At 27.7% G+C, this 23,227-nt stretch overlaps 1 long non-coding RNA gene across 1 annotated transcript in view; it reads left to right on the forward strand.

Moving 5' to 3' along the window:
- The first annotated feature begins 4,838 nt into the window (after nucleotides 1-4,838).
- The window catches only part of LOC129974866 (uncharacterized), a 47,279-nt gene continuing 28,890 nt past the window's right edge, over nucleotides 4,839-23,227 (forward strand). The window contains exon 1 of the long non-coding RNA XR_008784989.1: nucleotides 4,839-4,950. This is a non-coding gene — a long non-coding RNA (uncharacterized LOC129974866). The remainder of the gene's footprint in view (nucleotides 4,951-23,227) is intronic.

The following is a 23,227-nucleotide window of genomic DNA, read 5'->3' on the forward strand; positions in this document are numbered from 1 at the left end:
TTTAACCTAGATTAGAAAGAGTTGTTTTTATGTAATAAAGCTGTAAATAAAGAATTTGATCAGAACACTACCTGTTATTGCATCGAGACTTTACAGTATCTTGAAATGGACAAACTGGAAAGAGTGTAATATCCCTGATATTTTCTTCCATTCTCTCCATTAAACAGATATTATCCTGATTGTGTATAAAAGTTATAACCTGGAGTAAAACGGCGAATGCTTTTTAAGGTATTCTCGAAAAATAACCAGGAAATATAGATCCTTCACGTAAATCTACCATATTTATTAAATCTACTGTGATATTATATATTTTGGACGGCTAAAAATAGAATATATTGAAACATGTACACTTCAAAGAAGCATTATTGTAATATATTTATCTAGAACAAGCGATTGCAACAGATTCAGAATTTAGTAATTTTATTTTCATCGTAAAAATGTTCAAACACAGTTTGCACATACTTTATTTAAAACTAGAGAGGGTTTAGATGGATGGAAGCTGCTAAACCTTGGAAAACTGCTAAAATCAGTTTTTTATTTCACTTGAAAATCAACACCATACAAACAGCTTTAAACTAAATTATGTGGAATTTCCGTTAAAAATTAGCTTAAAGTATGAATTAAATTACATCTCATGAAATAATTCATAGAACTGACAGAAATCATTCAAAAAATAGCTCTACTATCTGCTTGTAAAAAACGCAATTATTTTTGCATCAATTTGATAAGAGCAACAGCTGCTTTGAGTAACCGGACCATCGGTTTCTGTGATTGGCGTAAAAATTTCGTATATTGAAGCCACTTGATCATGCATGTTTATTAATGGAAAAGTGAGAATATTTATGTATTGATAATTAAGACAACTTTTAAGTATTCTTTCTTATGAAATGGACAGCGTATTCGTTTCACTTCCTTCCTTTGATTTTTGGTTATGAAATCATTTAAAATAAATTATACTCTAAAAGAATTTGATAATTTAATCTTTAAAGGACTTGTTATATTGAAACAATTTGGTAGTTACTTGTTGCATTCATCAATCGACATGCAGTGTTATTTTGTGAATGGGCATGGTATAATATTTGCAATAAAAGCATAATGCACAGATTTTGTATAATAAATTATAAAATGAAATGAGTCAAATTGTTGAAAGTAATCTTTGAACTGTAGAATCAATGAGGTAGCTGCAAATACATTTAAATTTTATAAATAAAGTGTAATCAATAATTGTTTTCTGTCTGAAAATACGCTTTAATCAATCAGAAAAAAATTATTTAATTGTTATGTTTATTTAACTGCCCAAACTCAGATTTCAAAGCTACTTTAAACCCTGGTAAGGAAAAGTTTTGTATTTTATAATACACTATGTCAATTTTCAATGATCTAAATAATATTATGGGAATAATAATCTTGACCTAATTTTCTTTGAAATTGTAGCATGGGAAATTATATTATGGGAATAATAAGGTTGACCTAATTTTCTTTGAAATTGTACTATGGGAAATACTATTATAGGAATAATAATCTTGACCTAATTTTCTTTGAAATTGTACTATGGGAAATACTATTATGGGAATAATAATCTTGACCTAATTTTCTTTGAAATTGTACTATGGGAAATACTATTATGGAAATAATAATCTTGACCTAATTTTCTTTGAAATTGTACTATAGGAAATACTATTATAGGAATAATAATCTTGACCTAATTTTCTTTGAAATTGTACTATGGGAAATACTATTATAGGAATAATAATCTTGACCTAATTTTCTTTGAAATTGTACTATGGGAAATACTATTATGGGAATAATAATCTTGACCTAATTTTCTCTGAAATTGTACTATGGGAAATACTATTATGGGAATAATAATCTTGACCTAATTTTCTTTGAAATTGTACTATAAACTTTAATAAAAAATAATTAGTGCTAATAATAATTAATGAAATAACAATTAAAATTTATTTTAATAATGATCACCATGTTATTATTTACTAGATTATTTTCTAACAAAGATTTACTAATAAAAGCGAAAATACATGATTTTATATCAAATATTATGAACTGATACTTATGAAACATATTATGTATTCCTATTTTTTTATAACTTTTGCATAATTCATAGCCCTAATTTTTGAATCATTAATTACTGTTTCATTTTTTAAATGTATTCAATAACATCTCTTATTTTTTATAAGATAACTTTGACTACTTGAGCTGATTCTAAACATCTTATATTTTTTTTCCATTGTTTTCTTCTAAATCTTGTAAAGGCGTGTTTCTAGAATTTCTACTTCTGAGAGACGCATTCTTTATATACAGAAAATTGAATAATAATATAACTTAGTTAATTAAGAATCGTGTTTTTATATGTTATTCTAGTATAAATAAATATTTCATGCATATTACACAATATTTTTGTAAAAAAATCTTTAAACTTGTCTGTAATAAACGCTATGCAATCATCCATTTTCATAAAAGTGCAACATAATAAGCATTGCAATAAATTTTGATATTTGAAATTCTTGCCCTTTGGGAATGAGAAAAGACCGGATATGACACTTTCTAAGAAAATTCTAGATCTAATTTCCATATTTTATATGGTACTCAAGGGATTATGAAAAATTCCTAATCCCTTGAGGACACTGCATTAAAAACAACTCCTCTTGAAAAATACGTTTTGCAGTTCTATCATATAAATAAAACATGTCACATGTAATAAATTTTTATTGCCTATAGTTTTTTACAAAGAGGCGAAAAGGCACATTTGCACCTTTCCTTAAGAGACTGAATATTTCACTTGATTCATTCGCGACTCGTCTCTTCGTTTGTTATTTCTCGTTAATATGGGTAGTATAAAATTATTTACTTTACCTATTTTCTTTAAATTCCTCAAAGGAATGTATATCTATGATTGTAAAAAAATCATATAGTCAACATTGAAATATTGGGTACAATCTTCAATAGCATCTTTTATTTATTTTGTTCCTGCTTTAAATTTCCAGAGTGTCTCTTAACAAAAAAAATTATTTACTTGGATAACATATAAAAAAGAATTCCATTATCAGAAAACGTTGAATTATAAAATTATTTTCAAGATATTCTGATTAATTTCTGAAGAGAATGTTTTACACATTTCAGAAGAAACATTTTAGATTTAACTATCATGTTTGAAACGAAACAGGATTTTTTTGTCAAAAATGTACGGAAATCAGCGAATCAGTCAAGTTTGATTTGGGATGAAGGCTGTTATTAATTTATATCATTTTGTTTATATAAGCTATTATGAATGAAACATCTATATAAGTAAGCATTTACTTTTAAACAAAATGAATGCACATAAAAATAATATATTTATTTGACAGTACAATGAAATAAAATTATTTAAAAAAATGGAATCAATTATTTGCTGTGCTGAATTTCGGATGCAATTCTAAAATAAAGTTATACTTGTGTTTTTTCTTAATCATTACAGTTTATGCAAGCAAACAATATCTGTTTTTCATTTTTTTTATTGTTCGACAGAAGACGCCAAAATACCTCAGTAGGTATCTGAGATTATTGCCTATTGCAAGTTGCCGTTCCCAGCTGCTTTTAAAAACTTGCATCACATTTCCTGACAGTTGTCTATCATCAGAAAATTCTTTCAGAGTTATTGAATATATTCAAGAAGAGGTCTACATAGAGTTTTTTCGTGAAATAATTCAGTACCTAGACAATTGCCTATGATCAGATTTCTTAAAATAATGGTCTATTATCAGAATTCTCGAGACATTTGTCTATTATCAGTAAGTTTCTTCAGGGTATTGAATATATTCAAGAAAAGATCCACATAGATTTTCTTTGTAAAGTAATTCAGTGTCCAGATGAATTATCTGTTATCAGAATTCTCGCGATAATTCTCTATTATCAGAAAGTTTCTTCAGGGTTACTGAATGTATTCAATAAAAGGTCCACATGGATTGCAAAATAATTCAATGTCCAAATATGGATTTTTGTGTCTAGCTTCTTTATCAAAGTTCACTACTTACAAATACATGTATTGACAAGAAATTCTTGTTGATTTCTTTCTAATTAACCGAGGAAGCGGTTGCAATCTAAAACAGATAGATATCAGATGACCAGCCTTTCTCTGAATTTTACAAAGAGAGCAGCATCAATAAAAGTACTTAACAAGAGCTATCCAGTTCGAGTCTTGACTGAAAGAAATTTTTACTTTTACGCTGTCATATATACAGGACGGCCATAAAATAAATTTCCCTGCTTGGCGGCATCTACAGCTAAAACTAATGAACGGAATGAAACCACATTTCTTATAGAGTCTGTGAAAGGCATGGGAAAAGAATCCTGTCATTAGTCAATGTCTGTTTCTTGTGATTTGAACCAACTTCAATAAGAGATTGTTTGATGTGCGAATTTCCCCAAATATCCTAATGCTGTATACGTATCACCAATTGCTTTCCCATTCTATGATTGAATGAACATTATTTCGTTTTGAATTGTTGAAATGGATATTGGAGACATGGTTCTATTGCAACCGTTCCAAACATCACTAAGAAATATTAAAACTTATTTTTGTTCCAATCCTTGGTAGAAAATGATAAATATTTCTTAGTTGTTGGTACAACTACGAGGTGCTATTCACTCACCACTGCGCGTCTAGTCTGTCCTTTGTGATTTGAACCCTCTTCAATAAGAGCTTGTTTGATATGCGGAATTTTCCCGAATATCCAAATGGTACGTATCACCAATTGCTTTCCCATTCTATGATTGGATGAACATTATTTCGTTTTGAATTGCAGATATTGCATCTTGTTGAAGTTGATATTGGAAACTTGGCTGTACTTTCCAGTGTTCCAGACATCAATATGATATATTAAACAAAAATAACATTTTAAAAATGTAACAAGATTGATTAAGTGAAGGTATTAGAAGGTTTGAGCAATTTCGAAGGTAAGTACTATTCTTAAATCTTTTGACTTAAGTACTGTTAAAGCCAAAAATATCTTTACATGAAAGTGAAATATGAAAACTAAAAGTTTTAATATTTACTCAATCTAAGATATAATTTACTATGTTTAAATACTTTAATGTCTAAAGTGTTTATATACACTTTTATCCTATTAAAGAATAAAAAATGTGTTATAACGAAAGATTTAAAAAAAAGTTAAATATCTCAAAATTTAAAATCCTTATTTAAGTGAAATATTCCATTCAGTTTAGCAATCCATCTTTATAATTAAAATGATGTTTAGCATAACAGATAATATTATTTAAATCAATGTTCCAAGTAACAAATAAATAAAGTAATAGAATTGAGATCCAATTATGAGTGTGTATCAGATGTTTGTTCGGATAATAGTCGGCAATTGATGTTTTTAAATTTTGGAGATTTGTTGTCTAAAACTAGGCATACGAGTTCATTTGGTGAAAGATTTATTTACACGTGGCGAAATACAGATACTTTGTGTACCAGAATAGGATATGACATCGGAATTTTTGATAACGGCTGTTAATTGTTAAATATTGATGTTTTGATTTAAGAATGTTGTATTACTTTAATTCGTAAATTAATATCCTTCGTAAGGGATAAGTATGCAAATATTAGTAATGAATACATTTATGCAAATTCAGCAATTGCTGATTTCTGCAATCTTGTTCTCACTTGTAAACAAAACATTCCTTTCACGAAATGAACGATATTTTCAAGCTGAAAATGAGAATTTAATCGTGTATATTTAATATACTTATATTTAACATACTAATACGCTCTCAGTTCGAGTAATGTAAATAAATAGTATCAATTATTAAATTCAATATAACATCAATTGTAATTATTTACACACCATTTATAAATAAGACGTATCATCAAGGTATGCACGTGGATACATATTTTTATCTTGCAATATGGATACATATTGTTATCTTGGATTCGATATTACACTTTCAACTCCAAAAGTATAAAATTTTAATAATTTAATTTATTCTTTTTTTTTATTTCTTCATTGTGTTTTTATTTTCTATTGCATGAAATACTACAAAAGCTGTAAATCTTTCAATAAAGGCTTCTTAAGATTTTTTTGAGTTAAAAATTCATTTTTTTTTTCTTATTTCACGCGATAACAAGTAGAACTTTATCCAAATTCTTCAAACATTGTAAAATATTTCCAATTTTCATGAAATAACTAGACCTAGAAATGAAAAAATGTATTTAAATTCTAAATCGTAAATTTTACCGTAGGTTCGGAAACCATTGTCAGGCTAAATTCGGAACTTTTTAAGTTTTACACTACTTCGTTTGTTACACTAGAAACCCATGTAAAGACCTTGATGTCATTTACTACGTCCTTTAGATAAAGCAGAACAATTTTTAGTCAATGATAAAATCTACCAACGCCTATTTTTAGATATCTATTCTTAGAAATTTCCATCATTTTCCAGGTGGGAAACCTTCAGTTTACGCTTTTACATTCAGATTAAGTCGATATATTTATGTTGCTGAATTTTTTCATTTATATTCTCTAAAACATTTGACTTATCCGGGGCTGTCTTGCGTATTGTTGAGGTAGAAATCCATTTCATTCTCACTTCATTCTCGGGCCGTGGTGGCCTGGTGGTAAGGTCTCGGCTTGTTAGCCGTAGGGTTTCAGGTTCGAGACCCGATTCCACCGAAGAATCGTCTTGTAAGGGGGTCTGTTGCACGTTAAATCCGTCATGCCAAACGTCCTCTCGCTGGTGTGGTGCTGCGTGGAGAGGGGGGTGCCAGCTCAGATGTCGTCCTCGTCATCTGACCGCGGTTCAAAATGACGAGGTCCGTCCCAAAATAGCCCTAGTGTTGCTTTACAACGGGACGTTAATATAACTAAACTAAATTCACTTCATTCTCAAAAATATTAAGATTATGTTTTTGTTTTCAGCTATTAAACTGTCTCTTAGGTCATTAGATCAGCTTAAAATAAATACCACGACAGCAGAATAGACACAGATAAAAAAAGTTTCTTCTCAAAAATTCTAAATTTCCGGGAGACGATGTCTATTTATTCCGACGGTAAAACTACAGGTGGGATCACGAGTATGGATGGATGTAGAATAAGAAAGTAAACTCTTACGACCTGGGTGCGAAAAGGATATCATTGGTTAGTAAAGGGAATGGTTAGTAAAATGGATTTAAAATATCCTAAACATAAAAAAGAAATATTAAAAAAATTATTTTTTAATCTTAATAATATTTTTAAAAAATGTTTCTTTTAACCTATTTTTTTTATATTTCCTATTATTTAAGAATTCAAAATTTGATTATTTGTTTCTAACAGTCGATGTAGATTAGAATTCACTTTTGAAAGTAGTTGCCTTCATTTTTCAAGCCGTTAAACAGCACTCAAAAGTTTTTAGGTGTACGTACACACTAGAAGATTTTTTTTTTTAATTTTAACTTTAAAAATCCATTTTTTGCACAGTAAGTCATTAATATATGTTTAAACTCATTTCAGTGAGAAAAAAAATCATATTACACTAATTATTAGTTAATTAAATAATATTTAAAGAGCTAATTTAGCCTATTTTTGAAACATGATATCTTAAATTCTAATTTGTACAGTCACACAATTCTAGTTGGAAATGATGCCTATTATGAGTCTTCATGTTGTCTACCTCAATCAAGTTATAAAAATATATAGTTTTTTTAAACAATATTTTCATCAACGATGAATAGAAAAAGCGAGATTTTTTCTGTAATTTTAAATTTTGAATAGCAATTAAAAATGTATTTCTATAAATATAACTTTGATTGAGGTACAAAACATTCTCTATTTCATACAGATTATTTTGATACAGGAATAATTGTATTTGGTTAAATTCTTGTTGAGTTATGATTGTTTGAATGAAGCAACATAGTGGAAAAATATCATTCTTCATAAAATGAGTTTTAATAAAACCGTAACTAGAGTTTTTAATGAAAGCACCTCAAGAAAAATAATTATAATTCTAGAAATATTTCGAATATGGACAACATATTGGTATCGTTTGAAAGCGAAATGATTAGAGAACATTATTAAGCAATAAAAAAATATTCGATATTTTGAACGATTTTCAAAGTTTCAAGTGCGTACATACATCTTAAATAATTATTTTATCTTTTCATGAAAAAGTAATAATAACTTTAAAAAAAATACCTTCTGACATTTAATTATAACCCTTTGGGACATCCTTGTAAATTCTCAAGAATCTAGCTTTGAAAATATAATAATTGACCGTCTTATGTAAATGGCGGTAAAAGCAGATTTATTCTATTTTTCGTGGAAAATTACTCACTCATCTTTTTTAATGGCAGCACTTTTATTTACAGCTGTCTCTTATTTTTATGAAATATTAGTTTGATTCTTTTGTTCTCATGAAAAATATGACGTGATATAAAATGAATATTTTAAAAGCTTTTGATACCAATTCTCATTTTTAATATTACAGCAAAGTAGAGATTAGTTCCCATGATAAATATATATAATTAACACAATCAACTACTGTTCTTCACTGCTATTTAACTCTTCCTTTAAAAGATTAGTATCAAGAATATTCTCCGAACTGCATCTTATAAATTATAAATAACCATAGCAACGTTAACTAATCACGTATTTGATGCAAGATTATCAATCTCGCAGCCTACATAATAGTTAATTTAACTATTCTAGGGATGCAAAATGCCTTAATTGACATGTTAAATGCCTTTAGTGTGCATTTTCTGCGTCCTTTTATGTAATCTTTAAACTATTTTTTTTAAATAATATTAACTATTATGTATATGTAGGTAATGATATTCTGCTGGTATGCTTTTAAGATCTTAAAAGAAAATTCGTTTTCTTTCAACTCTTCAGACGCATGTTGGTTAAAAATACTTTTAGAATATATGAACAAGTTTGGGATGAACTTTTTTGAAAAAATGCTCGAAAATAATTATATTTTGAATATTTGTAAAAAAAACTGTATGAAATCAAAACATACAGGTTAAGTAACAAATGTTTTTTTTTAACTGGTGAAAACACCTTTTTTGGTTTTATTAAAAATGGGTATGAAGGGAAAAAATCTTCTAGTTAAGTTCATCAAAATATTTGTTGTTTTCAAAATTTTAAAATTTTGCAGATAACTTAAAAATATATTATTCAGTTCGTGAACTAAAATATAAGCTGTACTTCTATACTTCTATTTATTCCTTAAATATTAGGATTCGACTGATAAATAACACGAAATTTTCAATGATTAGCAACTATAAAAAGCAACTATAAAATATTTTCTAAATGAATAGATTACTTATTCTCTAATTCAGGAACTGCAGAGCACATTGAGAAATTATTATACTAAATTAGAACAAAAAATATGCATTAGATATTAATTTATGAGATTTTCGTAAAATTCTATCGAAGATTAAATTTTAGACAATAGCATCTAAAAATGTAAAATAACGTTAAAATGTAAGTTAAATGCAAATATAAAAATCAGTGTAAATTCCCTGCAAATTGACTTAGTAATAAAATTCTGACGGCTTTATAAAGAAGTTTTGTTCAATAGTTAAGAATATTATACAAAAAAATTCATAATTTCTCAAAAATTTACTTTTTAAAGTAGTCGCATATTTTCAGACTTAAATTATAACAGTTTATAATAGCAATTCAAAATGTTCAGCAAGAAATCGATATTTTTAAGGATAAAAACTTTTGCTGCAAGTTAAATGTTCTTAAAAGTAATTGATTTTGTAAGAATAAATATTTTCAGAGCTAACATTGTAACCAAATATCTTTTAAATTAAACATTACTCAAATTAAAGAGTTTTATTTATTACCCATTAATTTATAAATGCAAGCAAACGATTTAATGTAACTATTTTGCTTGCATTTTGGATGAAAACGATTTTGATGAATGTTCGTTGATTTATCATTTTCTGGTTGTTTCGGATGAAGTCTCGGATTAAGAATGGTATGTAGTACCGTCTTTTTCACTGTACTTTGCGTGAATATACATCAGCTCGAGCGTTAATATGTTTAATCCGTTCCTTAATTCCACATTTATGGTTGCGTGGATAAAGTGCTTTACTAGCTTTATGCTCTGCTAGCAGAGATGAGGGAGAATTCTAGAAATTCCACGATTCCACTATCGTAGAAAATGACACAAGAGGGTGCGATTCTAATGTTCTGTATGAATTTTTCGCCCAAATATAAATGTTTCATAATTGTTGTCTTCGTTATCCTTAACTTTAAATATCTCTTACAATTATAGAACATTTCTAGCATTAAAACTTTGCTATGAATTAACTTGACTTAGGAAGATTAAAATTACCATCTGAATAATATTCTATGAACTATACAAACTTAATCCTCTTGTCTAAACGTTAACTTTAGATTTTTATCAAAGATATGCAAATGATGTTTTTATTATGAGTTTTAAGGCACTTAGTTTTTTTTTAAACAATGGCCAAGTAGCTATTTTAAAATACTTAATATCTATCTCAATGATGCGACCCTACAGAGAAAATAATCTAGCTTAAAAACCGAAAATTTTCCATTATATTTATGGCAGGAGCTGGTTTCTAGTCAATACCTTTTGAAAAAAATAATCTCAATAAATAACTCTGAGCTGGCACTGAGAGATGAACTTCTGAAACATCAGTTTTGGCTCATGGCCTCAATAAGGCAATTGCAATTCAGCGGACAAAATTATAAATATATTATCTCTTGGAATGTTTTTTATGTAGAGAATTATTAATTCTAGACAAGAGGTAGAATTCAACAATACTATACCTAAATAAAAAATTCAATATTAAAGTTAAATATTTCAACTAATCATGATGAAATTAAAGTTAAATGCTTAACCAAAATCACCCGGGTAAGTAAAATAACAAATTCTTGCAATAAATTCCAGAGTCTTTGTATTTCATAATACAATGTTGAAGTTGATAGTTAATGATTACCATTTCTTTTCCAAGAAAGTTGTTCAAGGAATGGATTGTGTAATTCTATTCAAAGTTCAAACATTTAAGTAAAGAAAAATCTTATTTCTTTGTATATCTCTCTACTTGGTACTATGAATCAATTACGATTTGGGGAAAACAAATCACTTAGATGTTAAAATAAGAAATTTCACTGCCAGTTTGCGAAGTAATTAACATACAAACATGCTTCATCAATAAGATTCAAATAACATGAAATTGAAATACAGAGTATTGAATTAAAAAAAAAAACTTTCGCAACTAAATTTAAAATTTCTTATGTTTATAGATTTCTTTAAATTTTCTTATCTCATTCATTTTTAAAGGCCTATTGTGCATTTAGACCCATTCTGATCATACAAAACTAGAACGATCCACTGCATATCGTTTCTTCATTTTGGCATTCAAGTAAAATGAAATTTATTATTTTAAAATTTTATTTCCTCCATTTCTATCTTTCATTTTTAAATATTATGTAAAATTTACATAATTCTATACATACAAAAATAGTGGTAAACTAAAATTATCGACAATTGTATTTGAAATTCTTCATTTTTGCATGCATAGGGAATGATTGTGAGATTTATTTACGTTTAAAAATTAATAATAAATTAGTTATCTAATAATGTTTTGATATATGAATTTGTTTCATTCCATTTATGATCACATGCAATATTAAAATAATTACAACTACAACAGAATAATTTCATGAAATCTGAGATTTTTAAAAATATGTACATAAACAAACATCCCTCAATTTAAACAACACAAATAACTTATACTTGTTCCAATATAATATATTGGTTATATGCTAATTATAAAAAGAAATAATTTGGTCAGTAAGTTTGTAAAATTAAATAATTAAAATCCTATAAATTATTTATTAAAAAATATCCCTGTTCAGTAATAATTTGGATTAAATAGAGCTAAATTAGACTTTCCACTGCTTTGAGAATTTGACAATTGCTCAACCTTTTTACCGTCAGACTTATTACGAGACTACCTTCCCTTTTAGAAAAATGATTTTCAATTAAATTGTAAAGAAGACGACGAACAATTTAAGAATGCGATAAGTGTTATTTCCTGTTCACAATTTTATTCACAAATATGATTAAAATTTTCAAAAATCCAAATCTTTCTTTCATATATTTATGTAGTTTGTATGATATTCATCAAAAAGTTTATTTCCAACAAATATAAAGAAAAATTCCGCCTGTCTACAGTCAAACGCAGATACTTCTTAAAATATGCATACCCGAATGAAAGCCGTCTAATAGTTTCCTGAACTTTGATGTGTGAAATTATTTTGGAAGCAAATTTTCTCTTTTCTATCATAAAGAAAAAGGGAAATTTATGCATAGTATTGCTCCAATTCTCCATTTATTTCATGAAAATAAATCTTCTCATTTATTTCCATTTCCGTTTCATTTAATATATTTTCTCTGCAGTAAAAAAATTATTAGCTGCCTTAATAATAAATTCAGTTTATATTTCCTTTCTTGACACATATTGATTTATTAAAATGTTTCCTGCTCATGAATTTGTTTTCAGTTAAAATTAAAGGTGTAAGATCGATTATCATAATCGTTTTGAATGCATTTATTTACAAAAGAAATTCTGAAAGTCTTTACATGATTTGCCTCCTTTGAACATATTTGAAAACATTCATAGTTTCCTTTGATGTAAAAGACATTCTCAAAAAATGTTAATGATTCAATAAAGCATTCTGTAGATTTTATTAAATTTCCTTACTGAAAAACAGTCTTAATAATTTATACTAAAAACTGGATTCATAAATAACACGCATGATATTCTTAAAAGTATGATCCCTAAAAATGTTTAAGCCTCAATTTTAATTGCACATTTGTCTTTTATTAAAATAAATATTTCATTTAATGATATATTTAAACAGAAAGCTTTGATTTTCAGTATGTATTCCTAGTTATAATTATATAAGTTCTATAAATCATTTATTACAAGAAATATAAATAACTAAGGTAAATTACTATTTGTTTGAAAGGAAAAGTTGTTATGAAAGGAAACAATGAACCAAACAGAATAAAAACAGACGAAAGTATAAAAAAAGTCGTCTGCTACTTATTATAGAAACCGTTATTCGAAGTATTTTCAATCTGATTTTTCCTTGTTATGATATTTAAAGTCTTAAAAAAATTCTAATGTAATTGAGTTAGTAATTTCCAAATTGCCGTGAGACAGCTAACACTGAAAAATTATTCTTTTATTTAATTATTTTTAATTAAGTATTTTTAAAATACTGATTTTTAACTTCACAGAATTCTTTAGATAATTCTTTTTAGCTGTAATTTGAAAAATTCTTTATAATATTATTAATATTATGTAGTTTTTTTTTAAAATTCTTTATAATATCATGAAATTAAAACTTTTAAGATTATAGCTACTTTTAATATTTCCTTCCAATTTATATATTCATAATTATATAAAGACCTAGAAGATTTCATTTTTTAATTAATTACATGACATTAATTTTAACTATTTTTTGAAATATAAATTTTTTATATATCGATAATTGATCAGAATTCATTAAAATTTCAAAAGAAAAATGCTTTTATATTTTTATGATTAGCTGTTTTTGTTGGCATTGGCTTGCCAAGATTAATGCTCGTGAAAATTTTCATTTAAATATTTATATAATTTGGTCTCTTAATAGCTTCCATCTGCAAAATATTTTTATCCTATTTTATTTATTTTTTTTGATGGTCATTAAAATTCATACTATTATGGAAGTTATTATATTTCATATTAATTGATATATTAAATGGATCATTGAATATATATAATATTAATTTTGAAATGTTGTAAAATTTTTATTTGTGCATTAATATTTTCGAAAGCTAATGCAAGAATACGGAATTCAGCTTAATTTTTAATTAATCAAATTTCTAATTAAAATTTCAAAAAAATTGCTCTGAGGTTGCACATTTCCGACCTCCAAGCTATATATGCACTACATTTAGCAGCTGTAGGTAAAACGATCTAACCTGTAGAGCGAAATGTACACAGTTTAGTTATATTAATGTCCCTTTCTTAAATAAAGACAAGAGCTTTTTCGGACGGACATCGTAATTTTTAACCGCGATCAGACGATGAGGACACCACTCAGCTTCCCGGGCGTCATTGACCTTTCATCCATTCAGCATCCATTAAAATATCAGTAAAACTCTCTTCTCTACAAAAAACTGTTTACTAAGGGATGAAATATTAGATTCTTAACAGTAAGTGTTTTTCTGTTATATCGCAAATTTCTACTTTTTTTTTCTGTGATGGCCTTTATGATGCAAGATTTAGTCGTTTGTTATTTTCGTTTATTGTATGATTGTGTTATTTTCGCTTATTGTATGATCGTTCATCTTATTTTCATTGAAATTTATGAGACTTTCATATTATTTTTCGTTTCTAGTATATTGTTAAAGTATCGTAATTATATATTGTTCTATTTTTATTTAATTTTTGTTGCTCTGTAACTATTCAAATACCTGTGTTTTGTAAAAATGATTCCTAATCATGTATAATATTTCCTTAATTAAGATTATTTGATTCTAACAGAATTTAATCAATTAGTTAACTACGAGTAAAAATAATTCCTTTTTCCATTCGCATCCAATTTATATTGTTACGGATTTACTTCTTCCATCGGTGTTCTTTTAAGATTTGACGGTCAATACAATGAACAGTCCTTTAGTGACAGACGACGACGACGTTTATTAATACAAAGGACACGAGTACACAGACGACAAATATATATAGCCTAGACAGAGTTCAGCAGGAGAGGTAATCTCCGTAACTTCACTCAGTGGTCTCTCCAAACGGCTGCAATTCTCCACTGTCTCCTCGCTTTAGCTGTATCCAACTACCGACTCACTACTACATGACTGGCTACTCCTCACAGGACTCGATGCTGCTTCCACAATAGACGCCTTTACTCGGCAGACGGCTCAATTCAGCAACCATTTGAGCTCCACACAATTCTGGCACTTTTCGAACTATACCGCCTTTGCTTCGTTTCCTCTCGACGACTCGATTCATTGCAGCTTGAGACTGCCGACATTTTATAGTTCCTGGGAAACGGGCGGCGAAGGTTCGGGAGCCAGAGGGCATTCTTTGAGTAAGATATTTTGCACATATGGGGAAACTAAGGCATGAATAGAATACTAACAAAAGAAATGCTCTTGTTTTGCATAGAGTTTCTATTAGAATTACCATTTCGAAATTTATAAAATAAAGAAAAACCACTGAAATCGATCCAAGTATGGTGTATGGAAAACCCCCAGAGCATTGTTCAATATGTAAAATTCAGAGAGGACCAAAAGATTTACTTAAAATGTATTGCATAAATATCACTGATTATGAAAATTTAAACTAAACATTTTCAGAAACAAACTGAATCCAAACAAATTTCTTGCGAAAACTGCTATTCAATACATTGAAAAATTCGTGTACAATCTTTGAAGAATATTAATATGAATATGTTCAAACATAAAATCCAGAACTTTAAGACAAATTATTTCAATGAACCTAATATTAAAGGCTGTAATAAGTAGAACTTTATAATTTTTTTTAAAAAATACAAAATTACTCATCAAAATTGTAAAGATACACATTTTCAAAATCAAGCAATAAGTTATTCGAAATTTTGTAACCTTAGAATTACTTTTAAAGACAGAATGCGATTTCAAAAATATTTCTAAACTCCAGCAATAGATAAAAATTCAAATTTATAAAATGGCAGTATCAAAGCTTTGTACAAAATGTTGAATGTCATCGTATTTTAAAGGTTACCTGCCTCTTTAAAGTATTATACCTACAATTAGGGTTCTTTCATGAATTTTAGATCTGAATCACGGCATAAATAATAAAGCTCTTTTGAATTTCAAATATTCTACATAGGAATTTAAAACATTCTTACCATAAAGTCATTCTATTACTGTTAGCGATGTTACATGTTAGGGCATTAATGGTGGTATTACTCTACATGAAGCTCATTGTACAAAGAGTCCTTTGAATTCGATAGAAATTTCCATAGTTAATAGATGTTTGACATTAAACTTTTATCAAACGGGGTTCAATGCAATAGAGATTATCTGAATAGACGTGCAGTCAAAGATGACATAAAACTTATGTTTCATTTAAGAAGCATGTAAATTGATCATCCTTTTGCCTAGTAAGGACATAACTAATAATTCTCTTCATTCTTTGAAGAAAATAATTCTTAAAGAAATATCAGACTTTAAAATCCGGTTCTGTTACTTGAATGACACGGAATAAGAGGAACGATGATCTTCTTTATGATATTTTCCAATTATTCAAATTAAACTGTCTTCTGAGAATGTAAAGTGAAAGGACGATTCTTATTAGAAGTTGATTTGTAAAAATAGAATTAAATTACATACTTTCAAATTATTTCTAAATATTTGAAACTGTTTAATAAATACGGAAGAACCATGCAAATTTGTAGAGAATTTCAGTATTTAGTTAATCCGAAATGGTAATATTATTGAAAACGTTACCTAAATACGTTTAGCGTATTTCTAAGTGAGATATTTAATTCCATCACTTCTCATAACATAATTTTTGAACCTGACATAGATTTAAAATGTTTCTTAAGAGTATTATTAAACCAGGATTTTAAGAAAATATTTTCATTCAAATTTTGTATGATATTATAGTTATTAAAAATGGAAAAAAGACGATATAATTATTAAACATATATCGAGGGGTTATCAGACCTTTAATCGATCTAAGTTCTATATTTCTGTGTTCCTAATTTATTAGAAAATTTCTTGTTTTTCAATAAATTTCTTAAAATTCAGTAAGTTATGTTAGAGCTATTAAACAAATTTCTTTTGAACAGCAACGATTTATTCTTTTTGTCAATATAAAAGTAGTATTTTATAATCATTTGAAATTGTATTATGAGCAAAGACGTGCGAAAAATCACCCAAACTAAGACAAAGCATTAAATAAAAAAAAAATGTTGGCATTAAATTTGAACATTCGAATTTCTAGATGCATTGATTATGACATTATCTGACATAGCTCCAGATGATTATAATTGTTAATTATGCTTATGATTTTTAATGCGATAGTTGTTTGTACATTACTGAAACGTACACAAACCCATTCTATTTAAATATAAATAATAGAGATAATATCTGAGATACAGACTCGTCAACTTACAAATGAGGTAAATATGAATATTATCATTCAAAACTATAATATAAATATTAACCCTTAGCACTCTGATGACTCCTCTCAAGCACCATTCAAGATGGTGCATCATTTTAAAGCTTTATTTATTTATTTATTTTTCAATTTTGATTGTTAAAAATGTCTACAGAATGGTAAAAAGACGTAGATTAAATTTTCAGGGAAATTCAACTTAAAACAGCTATATATTAATTTATTTTTTTGAACAACAAACAAGTTTTTGTATTAAGTGCATAGATATGCATCCAACTACTTTTCAGAGTGCAAAAGGTTAAGGGTGTTTTTATATAAATTATGAAATTAATATTTAAATATTGTCGAAGTCTTTCTACACTAGAAAATAAAAAAATAGCTACATTTATATGATCGTGAATTGATGCCAATCTTAAATTCCATTGTCGGATTTCCAACTGAATCATACTTTAAGTTCCAATGTGAATGTGGTGTATCAATTCAATAAATTTATATGAAAATAATATTTACTTATAAGAAAATAAGATTCATTTATATAAAAATAAGATTTGCTTTAATTTTTAAGGAAAAATTCAGCTGAGTTAGATCCTTTATGGATTCCTTTAATTTTATTAAATGCATTTTTTTCTAGTGGAGAAATGAATCTTGATATTATAAACGTTTCAAGTTCAGAATTTATCATCTTTTAATATTTAACGTTTTGATGTTTCTCCTTTTTATGAATAACAACTCTTTTCTTGTTATTAGTAAATTGAATGTACATTCCACTTCTCTCCACCGTTTCTTCTTCAATTTCAGAAAGCTTCGAAGGATTCAGACGAAATGTTATAAAATAAAAGCAAGTGACTAGAGTTTCGAAATAAGATTTCGGAAGTTACGTTTATAAAGCAGTCGAATTAAAGAAAGTGTGGGTGGAAAATTCTTTTTCAACCCCTCATTATAAGTTATTGAAAAATAATTAATTTAATTTAGTTACTAGGCAAAGATCTATGAACAAAGACGTATTAACTTAATTCATGTAAAGTAATTGGAATTGTAGATGTAGCATAAAAAACAATAAAAACACGTTTCTTCTGAGCAATCATGCCAGACAAAGGATTACAAAAAATCATGATAAATGTTTTATTGACTTTATATTCAATATTTAGAATTTCTTGCATAAATAAGAATTACAAAATAACAAGTAAACGGTTAAGAAAAATTAACAATACTTGCATAACATACTTGATAGAGCAAAGAAAAAAAAAGCCTTCTTGAATCGCTCGTTATTATGTTTCTTACTTTAAATATTTGATCCTTGGGAAGTTAGTGTTCATAAAATCTAAATTAATGGTTATGAGACACGTTCGTACGAAACTTCTCCGCTACTTTAGATTTCAATTATTCTAAATCAATAAAACATTTAGATAAATTAGAATAACTGGAACATGATAAAATCACTTAATTTTTTTAACATTCCATCGAAACGTATACTTCCGATAACAAAAGAAAAATTGAAACATAGGAAGCATTTATGTATCGACCTCTAAAAATTACTTAAAATACAATACGAGCCAGTACAGAAACTCGCGTATATACAGTACAGAAACTCGCGTATCTCGAAAACGTCGTTCCGTTTATCGACGAGGTATATGTTAAAAGAGAGTGTTCAATTGTGAAGATCCTCCAATAATTGTGCCTGCATTATCTCTTTTTTCAGGAGTCAGCAGTAGGATGTCTTTTGTTTCAAAATATGTTTGAGAATCTGCATAAACGATATTGCAGCATTGAAAAGAGGTAGTGGACTTTCCCTGGCCGAATGGTCATAGCACTGATCTCATAATCAAGAGATCGTAAGTTCGAATCCCGCTAGAGACAATGCGATTCACAGTCTGTGACATTTAATTGCTTGATTTTATGTTTTCCTTTATTTCATGTTCCAGAAGATACTGGACATTTCTTTAGTTTACCAGCCAAGTGTTCTGGACTTTCCTTACTGTCTCCAGAAAAGTATTCTGGAACTTACCCTGCTAGTAGAAAAGCAGAAGATCTGTCAGTCACTATGTTCTCAGTTCTGAGTTGAGTTAATAAATTGGTTTAGCTTTACTTCTTGTGTGTGCCATTGCGTTCCACACTAGAGTATCTACGTGACAATATGAGCACTGTCTACAACAAGGCGGTGCACACGTTGAGCACTTAAATTACGCATACCGTGGTAAATCAACACTCTAATAGTGTGTATATATGTATGTTAATTTCTTGTGAAGAAAAATAAACTCACAGATGACAATAATTTTTGTTCGTCTTTTCATTTCAACACTATATAATATTATTCTTTTAATTTCGGTACTGTATAATTTGGCGCATACTGTAAAATTCTCAAACAATAAAATTCTGCCTAACAGTATGGATATTTTTTCTTTACTCTTTGTATTGACGTTTCTCTTGTATAAAAGTAAATTCAATGTTTGTCTACTGAATCTACCATGATGCTTTTAATTGCGCACGAAATACTGAGGGTGATATTGTAGTCGGCATCTACTCTCGCTAAATTTTATCCTACTAGGTTTTTGTTCGTAGAGGCTACCTAAAAGAATAGACATTGCTTTTCTTCTGGCAATGCTATAAGGGATTCGATATCGTTTAACTGAAGATTAATGATAATGTTTTATGAAATGTCTATAAAATATGCAGGAAGAATAGCACCTCAAAATGGGAAGAGAAAAAAGTTTCATTATGCATTGAGATCTGATTGGAGTACCAAAGCAAAATGTGTCTTTCGCTACCTTTTCGTGCTTTTTTTATATATATTACTAGCCGCCTTTGGCGACCAGCCGGTTCGTCAATCTCAATGCTCGTTAAAATTTTAATAACTAAATATTTTATGTAATTCCTACTTTAATATCTTCTTCATCAAATATTTTAAAGCTTCAAATTTTGATAGTCATGTAATTCACTCTAAATAATATAAAGTCCTTCAGCCATAACATAATATGTATCTCTCTAATTTTCTGTTAGTTTTGGCAGAATTTATGCTTAAAATTAAAATGGAAATGACTGAACTGCAATTAATATAATATTTTTTACTGAAACAAAGCATTTTTTTAATAATATGATTACTGATAATAGAGTCACTGAGTGTTTAAACTTTATGGGCACTAAAGAATATCTTTCTTAAGTTATGTAATATCTCAAGAATTTGTCAACACAATTTTCTCAGATTCATCATGAACAGATCGATTCATTAACAATGCTTCATTTTAAATGCATCAAACTTTAAGAAAACAAAATGAATCGTTTAAAATAATCGGTCGAAAACAGGTTTAAAAAAACTACTTAAAAAACGATGTACTTAAAACTATAAGCATATACAAAAAATATATAACTAACATAAATACAATTTACTTACAAAAGCATGCAACTAACCTAAAAATAATTTAAATCATCCGTTGATAACGGATAATTTACATGTCATGGCAACAATCGGAACACAGTGCGCATGCGTGAATTTTCTTCGCCAGTTACGTTAACGCAAATGCGTGAATTTTTCTAAGCCAGTTGGGGTAACGCTATGCAGATTATACATTTTTAATTTCCTTTATTCTGTGTTATTTTAATTCAAAAGTACTTCAGAATGAATCTGAAACATGGATTAATTAACAATGTTTAAGTTTAAATGCATCAAACATTAAGAAAATAAACAGAATCGTTTAAAATAATCCGCCGAAAAATATTAACCCTAGCCTCATTACTGTTGGGAGAAAAAAAATTCGAAGCCTTACTCATTTGGCGGTGGAGAAAATGGAAGATTTTTTTGGCGGAAAAGTTGGCGGTGGGAAAATGGAAGTTTTTTTTGGCGGGAAAGTTAGTTTTTAATTAATAATTAAAATTTTAATTAAAAATTCGAAAAAAGGAACCCCAGGTGAACATTCCCGACCTCCATGGTATACATGTACCAAATTTGGTAGCTGTAGGTCAAACGGTCTGGCCTGTAGAGCGCCAACACACACACACACACACACACACACACACACACACACACACACACACACACACACATTGAGCTTTATTATAAGTATATAGATTACCTATTGCTATTTTTTTATGTATGGAACAATATTAGAAATAACGAAAAAAATTAGCGTTTTACTTTCTTCTCTTAACATTCGTGAGCATAAGATGCCTTGTCAAAGCAAATTATTGACATTTTACAAATTGGCACTTTCCTCTTTTGTTGTATTCTAGTTTGTAATCATAATTCTTGACTTTAATCCTGAAGAAATAGTAAACTCATGGAATAGTGTACAGCAGTTTTATTAATTTGATACAGATTGTGTAAGCATAATCGTTTTATTGTTCGTAGTTGCTTTCTGTTTTGTGTAAGAATTGCCCTTTCATTGATTTTAGACATCGATTTTATGAGCAAGATGGCCGTTTTATAAGTCCTAGTTATTAATTGTATGAGTGGCTATTTCAATAATCGTAGATATCAATTGATGAACGATAGATATGGTCTTTTATTGATCATTGATATCAAATGACCATACTTATAATGAGTATGGTCATTTTATAAAATATTTATCGACCTTGATGAAAAATATATCTCGTTTTTGCTTTTTTTTGTTATTAATTTTAAAGTAAACTTAAAGAGAAAATACAATTTAGAAAACATTATATATCAAAATATAAAAATAATGATTATTAGGTGGAAATAGTTATAAATTTTTTTTTCCAATTTTAAGCCACTTAAATTGCATCTCCGGAGCAATAAATACTCGGAATATGCTTTCCTGTATTTCAGTTTGTTTTCAGCCATGCATACACTGTGCAAAAGATCACTTAAGAACCTTTCAAACTGCATACGTCAGCTTTGTTAAAAAAAATAACAAAGAAAAAAAAACGACAATTTATATTCATTAGTTTTGGATAACAATAAACAATGTTCTATATTTAAGAAAAAAGCTATTGTGTTCTTTTATTATTTTTTATTATCTTTTTGCTTTAAAGAAATATTTTTACAATTACAAATAAATGCAAATAGGAAAACGTTAAAATGCAGTATTGAAGAAAATTAAGAGCGAAATGAATTAAAAGAGGTTTATTTCTTTTCTAATTCGTAATAATTATTATTTTATAAGAAGATTAAATAAAGAATTTCATTTAAACTGTTAAAATTTTTAAAAATCGTTTGGTAGAAAAGCTTAAAAAATGCATATAGTGAATTTCCTTTTATGATAAGCTATTCCTTATTCTTTAACTTAATAATTGCTTTTTCTTTAAATTACATTTCTTATTCTATTTTTTTAAGAATAAACACAGAATTATATTTTGCATTGGGAAAAACATTGAGCAAAAATGTATCCTATTTGAATTTTGTTAAAATTAAGAATTCCATTTAAGTTTAAAATTCTTTCTCATTTTATTACTATCTCAAAAGCAACCGTTTTTATGAAATATTTTTTCTATTTCTTACTATATAATTTTATATACGGCAAGAAGTGCAGAAAGTACTATGACATACAGCATATACATCAACAGTTCTTGCCATAAAAAAGGCATAATAAATTATAGTATTTTCTTAATAGCTTGAATGAGTAAATTGAAACCTTAAATGTTATTTAAGATCAAATAAATGGATGAATATTGTTGGAATGCATTTTAAAATACAAAGGATAAAGCTATGGATTTTGGAAAATAATTTTTCATTAAATTTTGATGTCATCAAAGAAAAATAAAACCTTTCTTAAAAATGGTATTTTATTTTAGTACGAAAAAAAAAATAACTGCAAATTCATTGGGATAAATATCCATTATCTATAGAAAATTTTATAAATGAAGATGCTTTTTAGTTTCGACTTATACAAAAGCACTTCTCATATTTTATTTACACTATGGGCTAGCATATTCTACTAATTCATTCTTAAAAGTTTTGAATTAATTTCAACGATGAAGTAAAAAAAAAAATACTTCCTTTAGAGCTCTTTAAAATATTTTTAAAATGATAGTAAAGCAGTCTGGTTATAAAACACGAAATATAAAAAGGTGAATTATTAAAAATTC

Source organism: Argiope bruennichi, chromosome 7 (assembly GCF_947563725.1).
Source record: "Argiope bruennichi chromosome 7, qqArgBrue1.1, whole genome shotgun sequence".
Lineage (NCBI taxonomy): Eukaryota > Metazoa > Arthropoda > Arachnida > Araneae > Araneidae > Argiope > Argiope bruennichi.